At 37.2% G+C, this 9,961-nt stretch overlaps 1 pseudogene across 1 annotated transcript; it reads right to left on the bottom strand.

The window, feature by feature from the left end:
- Positions 1–7,057: 7,057 nt before the first annotated feature.
- Positions 7,058–8,079, bottom strand: LOC122423955 (annotated as a pseudogene). Its single transcript, XR_006264253.1, has one exon. The product of XR_006264253.1 is annotated as an olfactory receptor 9K2-like (transcript).
- Between the last annotated feature and the right edge of the window lie 1,882 nt (positions 8,080–9,961).

Below are 9,961 nucleotides of genomic sequence, written 5' to 3'. Positions count from 1 at the left end.
GCCAGATCGATTCCCATCCTTGTCAAGAGCTGGTAGCAAACATAATTAAATATTTTTCTTTACAAAATCACGGGTCATGATATCACATTGTGCACTTACTTCACATTTCCCTGATTTTACTGAAGGTGGCAGAATATGCCAACACGAAACATGCCATGTTATCATAAGGATTATTTTGACCTAAAGGTACTTTAACAAAATGAGTGGCTGCAAGAAGGCCTCTGAGTCTCCTCTTTTTCTTCCTGGAAACAGAAGACAAAACCCTGGTGACATTCTTATCATCAAAGATGGAAAACTGAGACTGAGACCCAGTTACAATATTCTTAACTTCCTTTATCCTCCCCAGATCGTTTAGTTACTTTTCCACAATTGATTCATTTTGCTAAACTGAATACAAAGTATTTGCATATGTGCTTGCTAAGTTACTTCACCTGTGTCTGACTCTTTGCAACCCTATGGACTATAAACATAGCCCATCAGGTTCCTCTGTCCATGGGATTCTCCAGGCATGAATGCTGGAGTAAGTTGTCATTTCCTTCTCCAACAAAGCATTTAAGTTTTGCTATCTCTTTGGGTCTTCATGCTTTTTAAGTGCTCCTGTGTCACATTGGATATATCAAATAAAGTTGCATGCTTTTCTTTTATTAACCTGTCTCATGTCAATCTGACTATCAGGATCAGCTCGCGACTAAAATGCAGAAGTAAAATTTTGCCTCCTCTACACTGTGCTCAGTGGCTAAGACATGTCTGACTCTGTGTGGCCCCATGGACTGTAGCCTTCTAGGCTCCTCTGTCTGTCCATGGGATTTTCCAGGCAAGAATACAGGAATGGGTTCCCATTTCCTCCTCCAGGGGATGTTCCCCACCCAGGAAACAAACCTGTGTCTCCTGTCTCCTGCATTAGCAGGCAGATTCTTTACCACTGAGCCACCTGGGAAGCCAAGTGCTTTTTATGCCTCTATTGAGTTGATATTATGATTTCCTCCTTGTTTTCTGTGAGTGTGTTGAGCTATTTTAGTTGATTTTCTTATATGAATGAACTTTGTATTTTTGGAACATAATCAACTTTGTTATAATGTTTTATGTTCTTTTTTATATACTGATGAGTCAATTTCCCAATGCTTTAAGATTCTACTTTAACATGATACAAGGAATTCCAAAATATTTTTCACTAAAAGTAAGTGCCTCATTATGGTGAAGTCAATGACATGATTCAGGCAAGGGTGTGCAGAACTGCTCAGGATACCTGGAGGGTTCTGGCCCCAGAAGAAACTCCTGATGTAGCTGCAGTTTGGTGCCATTTGGTGGCTGTTATCAACTTTGACTAAATATAAGGCAAAGTGATAGAATGGAACTTCCAGAAAAATGGTTAATACATCAGAGTATTTCTTAGTTACCTGGTTTCCATCCTCATCATATGGTCTTAAGGAGGGGAAGTTGGCTAGAAATAACTAGCAACATGCAAAGCCCCCAACTTCCTTTCTTTCTGAGATAAAGTTGTCCCTGGCATTGTCATTCCTGTTTTTCCTCCGCTCTTTTGGTTCTTTCCCTCATCAAAAATAAGTCCTGTAAGATTTCACTGCCCTTTTTCAAAAAAGGATGAACAGACAATGGACTTATATGCTCCAATAAAATGTTGCCAATTATATTACATCTCAATTTGTCTATTCTTGAGATACCTTCTCAGAGTTTTACTGAAAATTTTTTAGAACTGTTGTGTACATATTGATCGGGGCTTTCCAAGTAGTTGATCAGTCTCTCAGTCATGTCCAGATCCTTGCGACCCCACGGACTACAGCACACCAGGCTACCCAGTCCTTCACCATCTCCCAGAGTTTGCTCTCTCCCTAATGTGCAGCGAGGATCTGCCATTTACACTAACCAGAGCGCCTCAAAGATGGGAATGACTACTTCACCATAAAGATCATTCTCTTTTCTCCTGAAGCAAGCAATGTAACTTCTTAAAAGGTTAGTGTTCCTTCCCAATTCTGTAGGGGTCACAGTGACTTGCTCTCTGCCTTGCACGTGATTATCTGGACTATGTATCTTTGGCGAACTTTACGTAAATATCAGTATTTGGTGTACGTGACTATGCTTTCAACTTCTACCAAGTGGAACAGTTCTCAAAGCTCCCTGAAAGTCTGTCTCTCAGATTATAATGGGTTTGAATGAAATTCTCTTTTTCTCCTTAACTGGCTAATTGAATTTTCATCAACACAGGTTACTGATCTGATTCTCTAGTTATCTAGTGTGTCGCTGAATCCCTCCGCTTTGTTTTCCAGTTTAGCTATTGTATTCTTCAGCTCTGTCACTACTATTTGGTTGTTGTTTTTGATGTTCAGTTGCTAAGTCACATTCGACTCTTTGGACCCCATGGACTGTGGCAGAACATGCTGCTTGTCCTCCACCACTTATCAGAGGTTGCTCAGTTTCATGTTCATGGAGTTGGTGATGCCATCCAACCGTTTCATCCTCTGCTGCCCTCCTCCTCCTGCCTTCAATCCTTCCCTTTGCCGAAGAGTTGGCCTTCGCATCAGGTGGCCCAAGTATTGGAGCTTCAGTAACAGTTCTTCCAATGGATATTCAGGGTTGATTTCCTTCAGGATTGACTGGTTTGCTCTTCTTGCAGTCCAAGGGACTCTCAAGAGTCTTCTCCAGCACCATAATTTGAAAGCATCAATTCTTTAGTGTTCAGCCTTTTTTTATGATCCAACTCCCACATCCGTGTATGACTTTAGGAAAAAAATTTAGTTTTGACTATACTGATCTTTGTCAGAAAGTGATGTCTCTGCTTTTTAACATGCTGTCTAGGTTGGTCTTAACTTTCCTTCCTTTAAAAGGAACAGGCATCTTTTAGTTCCATGGCTGCAGTCTCTATCCTCAGTGAGTTTGAAGCCCAAGAAAAGAAAATCTGTGATTGTTTCCACTTTTTCCCCTTTGTTTGCCATGGAGTGATGGGACCAGATGCCATGATCTTAGTTTTTTGAATGGTGAGACTCTTTGGTACTTTCTTATGCTTTTTGTCTCTTGTTGAAGTTCTCACTGTGTTCATCCTTTCTTTCTCTTGAAGTCTGTCAGTATCTTTATGAGTATTAGTTTGATCTCTGTATCAACTAGATTATTTATGTCTGTTTTGTAAAGTCTTTTTGATGAGGTTTTATCTGTTCAATAATTTGAAACATACTCCTCTATCTCCTTGTATGCTTTTTGTCTCTTGTTGAAGTTCTCACTGTGTTCATCCTTTCTTTCTCTTGAAGTCTGTCAGTATCTTTATGAGTATTAGTTTGATCTCTGTATCAACTAGATTATTTATGTCTGTTTTGTAAAGCCTTTTTGATGAGGTTTTATCTGTTCAATAATTTGAAACATATTCTTCTATCTCCTTGCTTTGCTTGACTGTCTGTGTTTGTTTCTGTACATCAGATGAAACTGCTCTCTCTCCCAGTCCTGAAGGCATGGCCTTGTGCAGATGATGTGTGAGGTCTAGAAGTGCCCTGCCTCCAGGTCACCGGAGCCAAGGGGCATCCCTCGTGTGAACTGTGTGAGATAACCACCTGTGGTGGGGCCACTACTGTGTAAGCGGGGCAGGGAGCAGGGTACTCCCCCAGCTGGCTGAGGCATGGCCACAGCTTGAGGCTTACCCAACCCTAGAGGGACCCTTTTTAGCTGCTTTCTTCCTTGGTTCTTTCTGGTAAGCATCTATGTGGTCTACAGTTAGATTTTTGCTCTTATGGAACCACCAGCCTCCTTTTAATTGCTTATCACCAAATTTATTAAGTTTGGAGTTCACTTAAGGTTGAATTTCCTACACATTTTTCCAGAAAGAGTCAGTTCACATGTAGAGAGCTGTAAGCCTCTGTCATCACGGTACACCTTTTGTTCTCGGCAAAGTCTGCTTTTGTCTGTTCTGAAACTGGAGCAGCAAGAGTAGCCCAGTTAGCTCAGAATGACACTCCTGCTTTAGGAGGAGGTTTCTGAGGGAGGGCACTAGCCTATGGTGTTCTGAGCATAAAACTTCTATCCTTTGAGAGAACTGGAGCAGCTGGAATTGGGGCCAGTACCCCTGGCCTGGTATGCTTAGGGTAGAGCTTTTACACATGAATGCGGGTTGGGTAGAGATCACCAGACATTTTAGGTACTCTTGCCTTGATTAGACTTTCTTCAACGTGGAGCTTGAGGGGACAATTAATGTTTGCAGCAACTACAATCAAGGGGATTGATTGTACCATCTTTTTTAGGTGGCAACCTTTGACTGTGACCCAGGGACAAAGGGATCTCTGTGTTCCCGCATGCACTTGCCTGACTGCACTTTCAGCTCTGCTGGGATGAGAGAGGGCAGGGAGGGTGTGGGTCCTGGCTCAAATGTCACTCTTCCTGAGATTTAGTAGATTTTGTTGGGTAAATTTTTTTTGTTTGTTCTTTATTTATTTCTGTATGTTTCCCTGGTAGTCTCTTCAAGTCAAATATATATTTACTATGAGATCTAAGAATCACAAGCCTCAAAAATTCAGCAAAGATAAAGGAAACAAACTAGCAAACACATATGAACAGTTATATCAGCTGTATTCACAATATATAAAAGCTTAACAAACTTCAATTGCCAATTTAAGAGTGCATAAAAATTGGTATACATGTGCAATGGAAATTGGAATATTATATATGACAAACTAAATCTCAAAATCAATTTACTCAGTGAAGAAGCCTGAGAGAAAAGAGCACATGCTATATGACTCCATTATAAAACAGCCAAAGCACTGGTTATCTAGAAATGGGTTTGGAGGGAAGCATGGCCTGAAAAGAGGCAGAATCAACCTTTGGGAAATGAAGGAAATGTTCTGTATCTTGAAGATGTGGTGTTTTTATTGACACCAAAACTCACAGAGTTGTTCACTTTAAACACATACTGTTTATTTCACACAAATTCTTCCTCAATAATGTGTTTTTTAAAAAAATAATGAGCATATCTTTTTTAGATCCAAGAACTTGCATTTTTGAGCAATGATTCAGAAATATCTTTTTTTAAAAAAAGGTCCAATTTTCACCTGAAAAATAGAAAGATACTCAAGAAAATAGAAAATTTATTTATGTGTATTTATTATATATTTATTATGTATTATAATAAAAACATTATCATTATTAACAATTTATTTAGATATTCCTTATATAAAAACAGAATAATAAAAGAGACTAAATTTTTAAATATAATTGTTGTTAGTGTAGCAGCAACTGAGTGAGGATTCAATACCATGAACTCTACCATTTAACTTAATAAAATTTACTAGTTATGACTCTACAATCAGCTATAACTATAAATGTAATGGGATGTCACAAGATGAGATTAAAGACATAAGAATGTTTTAGATAAAGGTGCTCTTCAATTTATTTAGGCATATTTTACTAGCACTCTTTTGCATGTAAAATATAGAATTTTTCATGCAACACTCTGAGTCCTATAATGGAACAAGCCTTCAAAGAAAGAAACTCCTAATTCTTTTCAGTTCCACCTCAGCTAAATCTGAAGCACAGAGTCTTTGCCTGTTAGACATTATTTACTGTCATCATTATATTAAACTGAGAAACAGGAGTTTCTGCAAAGTAAAGACAGTTGACTATGGAGCACATAAGCAAAACCTGAATTAGAAAGCTCAGTCTGACCTGACATTATTTTCTGAACTCTTAATCGTTAACTACTATTACTCATATTTTCCTCCTCATTTTGTGAGGCAGCATTTCTTCAGAGATGCGCAACCTTTAGAAGTCATTATTCACTTCCACCTATTTCTTATTTTATCAACCATTAATCAGTGTTCAGTTTAGTTTAACTATAATTTTAAAGGTATTCCCTCTCATCACCATCTTGTGTAAGACTCATCCTTAAAGACACCGGAATCTCTTACTTGAACAATCACACATTTTCTGTGATTATCTTCTTCCATGAATATTTATCTACTGCAAGTTACCAATGTGATTTTCAGAAAATGGCTATTGGAACACATTATATCTTAAAAAAAATCCCCAGTGCTGCCTGCAGAAAAAAGTCATTTACATCATCATCTGTAGAAGCTGCTCTCTCTTTGTAATTTCTACATATGCCTTTATTCACTGGGTTTACCATATGACTGTTGTTTAGATATTTTCCCTCAATTAGTGTGATCTCAAGTACAGAAATTATTTACACCTAGAAATTTTTATAGGCAGAGAGTACATTAAAATTCAATAAATATTAATTTGATGAATGAATTCTCACTAAGTCATATATAACAAAATATGAATTATCTTTACTCGTTTATTTTTATTAGTTTTCTTGTGAAAAAGGAGAATTTTCAAAAATAATTTATCAGCTTAGTAGATATTCAAATGAAGGGAGAAATAACAATGATTTAACTCACAGAACCATGAAATAAATGTGCCATTTATTTAGCCATTTGGCAACTGTTAATCACTCAGTCATGTCCAACTCTTTGTGACCGTATGGACTGTCGCCTGTCAGGCTCCTCTGTCCATTGGATTCTCCAGGCAAGAATACTGGAGTGGGTTGTTATTCTCTTCTCCATTGAGTGCTACTTACATCTCACATTTCAGACTCTATGTACTACAGACTATCTGATTCTCTCACTAGACATTCACAAAGATTTCTTCATTATTTTGTTCTGTCTTGCTTAATACATCAGATTGTATTACCTCTACCAAGTAAACATATATCCACATAAAATATGTTACTGACTCAAGATAAACAATACATCCCAAACAATAATTTCAGAGTTTGGAGTAAAATTGGAATATGTACTTCCTAAAAACAAACTACAAGGTAATCATGATCATTGTCTGAAATGAAGATGAACATGAAATGAAGTACAGAGAAAGTAATTTCATTCCAAAATCAACAGCCTGAGAGAACATAATCCAAATGTATTCTTTGGCAGGAAGTATATAGAATTCAAACAAATAGTCTCTAAGATTAATGGGTACATTTTTTTTCTTTTGAATCAGTCCTTCCCCAGGTTGTTATAAAATTGGTGCTTTCAGTTATATTATATTTACTTACTTCTATTTTCAGTTAATATAGAATTAAATAAAAATAGTTTTTTGCCCAGGATCTTCCTCAGAGCTTCTTTGACATCTTTGTTTCTCAGAGAGTAAATCAAAGGATTCAACATGGGAGTGACTAGGGTGTAACACAAGGAGGCCACTTTACTCAGCTCAGGAAATCTGTCAGGGATGACATACATAAAAATGATGGCACCATACAGGACACTCACAACTCCCAGGTGGGAGCTGCAAGTGGAGAAGACTTTCTTTCGCCCCTCAGTGGAGCGTATTTTTAGAACTGTGGATACAATATATATGTAAGACACAATAATGACAATTATGGTAGGCAAAATGATAATGCTGCATAAGAAAAAGGATACCATATTAGGAATGTAGAGATCAGAACAAGAAATCCTCTGAATTGGACGGTAATCACAGTAAAAGTGGTCAATGGCCCGAGAAGCACAAAAGGATAAAGTAAATGTCGTGCTGCTCACAAGAACTGAGCTGATACAGCCACAAAAATAGGAACCAGCCACCAACTGAACACAGAGACATGTTGACATCTGGACCGTATAGAGGAGTGGGTTGCAGATGGCAGTGAAGCGGTCATACGCCATGGCTGCCAGGAGAAACCCCTCAGTCACAATGAAGAGGGCAAAGAGAAAGAGCTGGGTCACACAGCCTGCAAAGGAGATGGACTTGCTCTCAGACCAGAAGTTGATCATAGCCTTGGGTGCAATGACAGAAGAATAGAAGAGATCGACGAAGGACAGGTTGCCTAGGAAGAAATACATTGGTGTGTTCAGCTGGGGATCAGTCATTATAATGACCATCATGCCAACGTTCCCTAGAAGGATCATGGCATAGACAAGCAGAAAAAGCAGGAAGAGGAGAATGTGGAGCTCTAGGCGGACTCTGAAGCCGACAAGAATGAAGTCGGTCACTTCTGAGTGGTTGCTTGTTCCTCTGTCGTCCATGGCAGAAACCTGCTGAGAGGCACAAGGCAAAATAAATGAAATTGTGGCTTTGATTCTAGTGCTATCAATACTCTCTAGATGTAAAATTAAACTATTTGCAGTTTAATGAGATATTGCATACAAATAAATTTTAATGTCAGGAAGATGCAAGAATTTGAAGTAGATGTCATTAGGCTTCTTAAACTGTTATTCTATTAAATAGCAAAAGATGTTCTTTGGTTATTTTATTAAATCAGATGTGGCATGGATTTCTGCAAGAAATTGGCATATTTTATTGCCTAAGATTACTCACATTCTAAATTTCTACTCTTAGTATATTTATAGGTAAGAGATTTTCTTCATTTAAAATAGCAGTATTTCATATTATCTAATATAGGAGCAATTAATCTAAGCTTTAAGATAGTATTTATAACCATTATGATAGCTACATCAGTGTTTTGACTCATTACATGACAGAGTAAATATATAAAAAATATTTTCACCTTATTTTAGCTCAATATATGTAGTTTTCCTTATTGTAGCCATCTTTGAAAACAGAATAAAAATAGTTGTTATTGGTATGTTAATAACATACAAAAATGACACTTAGAAGATAAAGTTCTCCAAAGCTATTTTGAAACAGTATTCTTTTCTCAGGTCAAAGCCATTATCCCAAATATACACATTTTTATTGTAACATTATAAATACTTCTTTTCCATTAACAGTCAATTAAAAAAATCTAATCATTTAGCCCTCTTTTTGAAGCAGAGAGAAGGTAGCAGATATTCCAATCCTTATACTGCAATGAATGACTTTCTACCAAAGCTCCATCAATTTAAGAGATCTCACTATTTAAACAATGCAAGTACACTTCACTGGATTCCAGACAGGAAAATTCCTTTCCTAAATTCTGTTACACTGGATGTGTCAAGATAAAGATAAGTGGCTAATTACAGTTATTTAAAGCCCACAGCAACTTGTATTGTCCAGAGTCCATGATCATGAGCTAGAGTAGCAGCAGTGATGTTTGTGATGGCCTTAGTTATTTATAAGCCTGTGAAACCTTCCTCAGGATATTTCAGCACTGAGGTTTTCCTCATCCCCTGTGATGGATTCCACTGGGAGAGGAGTAGCCTGCTAATGCAGGAGACATAAGTGACACAGGTTCAATCCCTGGGTCAGGAAGATCCCCTGGAGAAGGTCATGGCAACCTACTCTAGTATTCATGCCTGGAGAATCCTATTGACAGGGGATCCTGGTGGGATACAGTCCACAGGGTCTCAAAGAGTTGGACACGACTGAAGTGACTTGGCACATACGCAATCGTAAAGTCAATTATGGTGACAGAAGTGCAGACTCTTGGGCTATTGTCTATGAGGACTTATGTGACCTTAGGTACAAACAAATGGTCTAATAATAGTTAAAAGCAAGGGACTTTCCCTTCTCTAGTTGTATATATCTTTTGGGAAAGCCTTCTGGACTTTATTTTCTTCACTGACAAAGAAAAACTTTCCAGTATTATCACATAGATATTCATAGACATAGAAAAGAGATTTAAGTAATTAGCCTCCAACTAATAAAAATAAATGGAAAAAAAAAGTTTGTACTATATGAAACAAGTTTTAGATAAATATATTTTAAACTATGTAGTAAATTATTCTTGCTATTTTAAAAAGAGAAAAATTCACTTGAAATTATGATTGTCTGTATTTCTTGATATAGCTATAATTTGTGATGTGACTAATGCCCTCTAAACCACAAATTCAAAGTCAGATAATGGTTGCTGATTCTGTTCTCCTATATTTAAATACCCAACAGAAAATATACTGGAGGAAACGAGCATTCAATTAAATTATCTTTATATCTTTAGTAAAATATTTATGAGATTAGAATCTTTATTTAAAAATTCCTTCAAAACTACAATGTGATTAAAAGACTACATTAAAATCACAGACATACTACTCTATTTAAT

Source organism: Cervus canadensis, chromosome 21 (genome assembly GCF_019320065.1).
Source record: "Cervus canadensis isolate Bull #8, Minnesota chromosome 21, ASM1932006v1, whole genome shotgun sequence".
NCBI classification, from domain to species: domain Eukaryota; kingdom Metazoa; phylum Chordata; class Mammalia; order Artiodactyla; family Cervidae; genus Cervus; species Cervus canadensis.
This window is presented reverse-complemented; position numbering and strand designations above follow the sequence as displayed.